General features: G+C 51.7%; 1 long non-coding RNA gene across 1 annotated transcript; it reads left to right on the top strand.

Annotated features, from left to right (window-relative positions):
- Nucleotides 1-299: 299 nt before the first annotated feature.
- On the top strand, nucleotides 300-5241 carry LOC120879367. The gene is made up of 2 exons (XR_005724778.1): nucleotides 300-590; nucleotides 4815-5241. It is a non-coding gene; the product is annotated as an uncharacterized LOC120879367 (long non-coding RNA).
- The last annotated feature ends 319 nt before the right edge of the window (nucleotides 5242-5560 follow it).

Genomic DNA, 5560 nt, shown 5'->3' with positions numbered 1-5560 from the left:
CGGCCCGCCTCTGCCCCCACCCCGCGCGGCGCAGCCCAGGCCTCCACCCGCCGCCGCAGCCGCCGCCGCCCCCCCGACGGCCGGGCCGCGCGCGCTGGGGGCGGCACGAGGCCGAGGGCCGGGTACTGGGGAGGAGGAACCGGCCGCGCCCCGATACCCGAGCGCCCGCCCCTTGGACACGCCCACACTCGGCTCCGGCGCGGGCCGCCTCGCTCCGCGGTCCCCGCCTGGGCTGGGGGCTGGGGGCTAGGGGGTGGTCCTCCCACCGTCCCCTACGCGGTCCGCGAGCGAGCTGGTGGGGGGGGTTCCCCCTGTCCGTACCGCCCCCCACCTCCCTCCTTGCTGGGACGATGCGGGGGCTCCTAACTGCTCCCCACTGGCTCCAACAGCCGTGAGAAGGGGCACTCCCACCCTCTGGCGGCCCCAGCCCTGAGTGATCTGCGGGGCTGGGTGTGCCCCCCTTCCTGCCCACTTTGGCGGAGCCGGGAGGAGACCTCGCCTTCTTCGGTACCTCCGGATCAGAGGACCGCTGGGACTGCCTCTCCTGGCGCGCGAAGGAGGAGTTGCCTCCTCTCCGCATCCCCTACTGGGTAGGGGGTTTCCACCCTGGGTAGCGAATTCCTACTCTCGTTTTCTTAGACTCTGCGCAGAGGGCCTGGGGGCTCTCACGGTGCTCCTGACTATCTAGAGGGCCCGGGGCTTCCTTGCAGGGAGCGGGAAGGCGCTGGGGCGCGAGGGGACCCCCGGGGCACAGAACAGCCCCCCAAGTGCGCAATGCAGGAGGGAGGCTGCACCCCGCCACGTTCTCGCCCTGCTGTTTCAGCTTAAGTCACACTTTGGAGGGACCCCATGGGGCAAGGTTTGTCCGGCTCGGAGTTTAGGGGGAGCCCTCTGACGGGTCCAGGGGTCTCCGCTGAGTCGCTGCTGCGCCGCGAGGGCGCAGCGGGGGAGAGGGCGCTAGTGCGAGGGATTGGGGGGGGTCGCGCCCTGGGACCCCCTCCCTCCACACCACCTCGAGGGACTGGGCGCGGGGGGCGGGCGGCTGCCGGGGAAGGGGCCCATCCCGACATGCCCACGGTCCAGACTTCTGGCCCTCTCCCCGGGCGGTGGGGGGCGCTCGCTGGCGCTCTCCGAGGGAGCCCACCCCTCTCTGGAGGGTTCCTCCTGTTCAAGCAAAGCCCACCTCTCAGCACAGTGGACCTCGACCCTCCCTTCTCACGCTCGAGCAAACAGCCCAGGGCGTGATCCTGTGCCCTTGTCCGTCCCAGGACACGGGACCGGCGCAGGGGGCCTCTGAGCCCTGGCACGGCCCAGCACTTGACAAACCTTCCCGGTCCCCCTGCCCGGTAGGGGCATGTGAGCCGGGCAGCTGCGTGCCCAGTGACTACGGAACCCAGGTCACAGAGGGAGGAGGACCCGGAGCCTTCTAAGGGCTGTATTTTTAGCCGCAGTCGATGCCTGCTCTACTCAGGGGATGTAGAGCAGAGAAGGACACAGCCGAAAGACCTGGGGGCGCAGGTCACGATGGGGCAGGCGGAGGGGGCGTGTCCCAGAGCCTGGACTGAGGCCCTGACCTCCAGATTCCACTTGGTCCTGGGCCTGCCCGCCCGCCCTGGACGTGCAGAGGAGGAGAAAGGGGAGGAGGCGACACATGGGAGAAGGGGGTCCCACGGCCCCCGCCCAAGCAGGGGATGGAACTGCCTTCTTTGTCCAGCTCCTGGTTTGCTCCCCTCACTCCACCTTGCCTGCCCGCTCCTGGCTATAGACCTTTAACCAGGTGAATTACAATCCTAGTGTTTCCCTCGGGTCCGCTCACCCACCGGGCTCAGCTCTTTGGTTTGGACCGAAGGGTTTTAGGGTTTTGGTGATTCTGAGAGCAAGCTGTAAGAGCTCTGATGAATCAGATTGTGTATAAACAGCTAGAGCCGGGAGCCTCCTAAGGAAGCCCAGGTGAGTGGGAAGTTGCATGTTCTGGCCTGAGGATTCTGCTTCCTCTGGCTCTGCCCCAGGTCTGTCTGGGTTGCACTTGCAGTAACTTCTCTTCTCTGATTCATGAGGCATCCTCACCCTTTGGCTTGATAAACGGCTTCCTTTACCCACTCGAGGAAGGAAAAGTAAATAATCTGTAACTTAGGTTTATGGTTAAAAGTACTGAGAGGTGAAAGGGAAAAGTACCTGTTTAGTTATTTTCTCCTTCTGTCTAGGGGGCAATGGGGTGTTTTTAAAAACCACTATCTATCTATCTATTTGCCACATGGTAAAATAGGGTTGCTGTAAGAGTTCTAGGAGATTTGTTAAATATAATTTAAAGAGACTCTGCTTGGAGGAAGCATTGTCTTTGACCCTTATGACATTTTTTATCACTCACTCTTTCATTAATTCTTGCAATAAATATTTGTTTTGTGCTTGTCATATGTCAGATGTCAGGTAGTCCCTGGTAGCTCAGTGGTAAAGAATCCGCCTGCCAGCGCAGGAGACACTGGTTCCATCCCTGTGTTGGGAAGATCCCCTGGAGAAGGAAATGACAACCCACTCCAGTATTCTTGCCTGGAGAATCCCATGGACAGAAGAGCCTTATGGGCTACAGTCCATGGGGGTCGCAAAAGAGTTGGACATGACTTAGCAACTAAGCAGCAACAAGTATGTCAAATGTTCAAGAGGGGAAATGAACCAGGCCTAGGACCCTTCTAGGAATTTCCAATGTACTTTGAAAAGTAGGGCTACGAAGAACAGAAAATGAGGAAAAGATCAACATTCATTCCCAACTCCCCCATGCAATTTAAATTTCAACACAGTAAACAGGTGATGAAAGGAATATACTGTAATAATCAAGATATGTCAGGCTTCCCAAGGTTACAGTGGGTTTCAGTTTGCAGGCTTATTTTTTTCAATTTATTTTTAATTGGAGGATAATAGCTTTACAATGTTATCTTGGTTTCTGCCATACATCAACATGAATCAGCCATAGGGGCTTATTTTTATGAGGACCTATTTATACAAAATAAAATGTGAACCAATATAATGATTATAGTTATTCTATCAGCATTTTAGAAAGAAAGGAAAACCACGAAATGATAATCCACAAGCGGCATGAAGTGGGGTGAGAAATGCCCTTTAGTACAAAGCCAGGAGCATGAAATCTGTGATTCCATGACTCATGTGATTCAAGGGACCCCAAGGAGTCCACGAGTCCATTTCCATAGTTTCATGTGGCAGGGAGGCTATGCCAAGGGTAACGCACAGAGAACAAAGGGTTTTCCCATGAATTCAATCAGTATCAATGCATTTGTGACAAAAGGCACAGAGAAACTGTGGAAGCTCTCACTGGGCCTGAAGGAGTGGGGGCGGGGGTAGGGGGGGGGAGGCATTGGAAAGGAGGGTTCATTTTCCTCCTGCAGCGCTAGAGGGCAGCCTTCCATCCTTAGAACCCAGAAGGCAGGATAGCGGGCCTATGGGAGTGTGGTTTGTCCTGGGGTCGCCGCACACTTGGTTTAAAGTCCTGCTGTCATCATCTTGAAATTCTTGATCACTTGTGAATGAGGGGTCACCCATTTTTATTTTGCCCTGGGCCCTGCAAATTCGAGGACTGGTCCTACTCACAGGAGGCACTGAGCTGTCCTCGCATTTCTGCCTGCTTGCCGAGCCTGCCGGCTGCAGGCTGCGGTTCAAGGCAGACCCTTTGACTTCCAGCAGATAAACCGCAGGCACCTCTGCCTGCTAAGCTGATCATGTTTCACACAGATGATAACACACCTGAGCGATTACACATCCGTTAAATAATTATGCCGCAGAAAGGGATTTTTGAATCAATGGGCCTTGCTTTAAAAATAACCCATCTTCTAGTTCCTATTCCGAATCCAGTTAGATTAGCTTCGTCAGTAAGGACGCCGCTGTGCTCTGCCCAATGTCACAGCGCTCTGATTGATTAAAGGCAGGCAGGCAAACTGTGCCAAGGACAGAAACAGACGTGTGCCAACCTGGAGTGTATTGTAGAGCTCAGCGCAGAGTACTTCCCTATGTATTCGTTTTTCTCTCTGCCAAATACATCACTACAATTTATATAATAAAGTATGAACAGCATGTCAACAGATTCATTATCACCATGAAATACGTTTTGTGTACCCAGATAACATTCACATTTTGATTGAACTGGAGTCTGTGGCTACAGAAGCCACACCACCAAAGCCAGTTTCAGCTCCGGGAAGCCTCATTGACTCTTTTAGCTCACTAAGGAGCTCCTCTGCATCTCACTTTCTAGATCATCAGAGTTGCTGAATGGACCATTAATATATTCATCTTCTTTCCCCTTCGGTATGGAATGCTCCCGACTTGTCTTTGAGAAATCTTGCTTCCTTGGTTTAGTTGACAAATTATTTCTCAAGTGACAAAACTGGGATCAATATTTCATAAACTTATCTTTAAAATCTGATTTCAGGTGACTGATTGGGACTTATGGTCCTGGATATATGAGAAGATTATTTTGAGACAGACCTTTCACAAAAGCCCACTGCCGTTCCAAAGTTTGTTCCTAGGGCTTGTTTCAAGAACTACTGAGACACTGGAATTCCTTCTGTGAGAGGCTGGGAGTGAGAACCAGTTAATGACTAATCAGAGCCAGGACCCACATGGCTACAACCTTGTGAAAGGAATCGATTTCTCAGCTCCTGCCCCGAGAATGAGATCTAAAAAGTCATGACTCATAGAGCAAGCTGTGTTCTCCGGATGTGTTGCCTAGGGAGGTATCAGGAGAGGGGCTTTATGTACCAAGCTTGAATGATTCAGATACCTTGACTTTTACTTTTATATCCTTTTAGGTGTCCCTTAAAAGAGTCAATGAGAGAATAATTCAATTACACTCTGCTGCTGCTGCTGCTGCTGCTGCTGCTGCGTCGCTTCAGTTGTGTCTGACTCTGTGTGACCCCATAGACGGCAGCCCACCAGGCTCCGCCGTCCCTGGGATTCTCCAAGCAAGACACTGGAGTGGGTTGCCATTTCCTTCTCCAATGCATGAAAGTGAAAAGTGAAAGTGAAGTCGATAACACTGTTAAATAATGTACTTTGAGGGACAAGAAGTGGTCTCTAGGAAAAACAACACTGTGACATCGTTGATGTCTTTTTTTGCCCAATTCTGAATTCATTCAATTTGGATAACTTAATTTAAGATGTTAAGCCACTCTACCATGTTTGATTCGTGGTTTTATGTTTGCATTTGAAAATAAACTCACTGCTTGTATTCACACAGCTGTAATGGTTGTTAATATTCTTATAATAAGTTAAAATGCTGAATTTTTGCTTCTCTCTGACACCAACTGTATGGGGAACCTTTGAAGATGTCATAAATATTTCTGAGCTTCAGTTTATCTGTAACATGATAAGAACGAGTCAGTTAGTCTAAGCATTTTCCTAAAATGTTTATACTACCCTGGGCCGAGTGAAGGGATGAATTTTAATCAGCTTTTTTATAAGGTAGTGGATGGGAATGGTACACATGCAGAAAAAGATTGTTGGTTTGTACATATGCATTTGATAACAAGTACTGTTTCCTTTTATACAGTTCATG

The sequence above is a fragment of the Oryx dammah genome, unplaced genomic scaffold (assembly GCF_014754425.2).
Source record: "Oryx dammah isolate SB20612 unplaced genomic scaffold, SCBI_Odam_1.1 HiC_scaffold_20, whole genome shotgun sequence".
Taxonomy (NCBI): Eukaryota; Metazoa; Chordata; class Mammalia; order Artiodactyla; family Bovidae; genus Oryx; species Oryx dammah.
The sequence above is the reverse complement of the archived record's forward strand: the minus strand, read 5'-3'. Positions and strand labels throughout refer to the sequence as shown.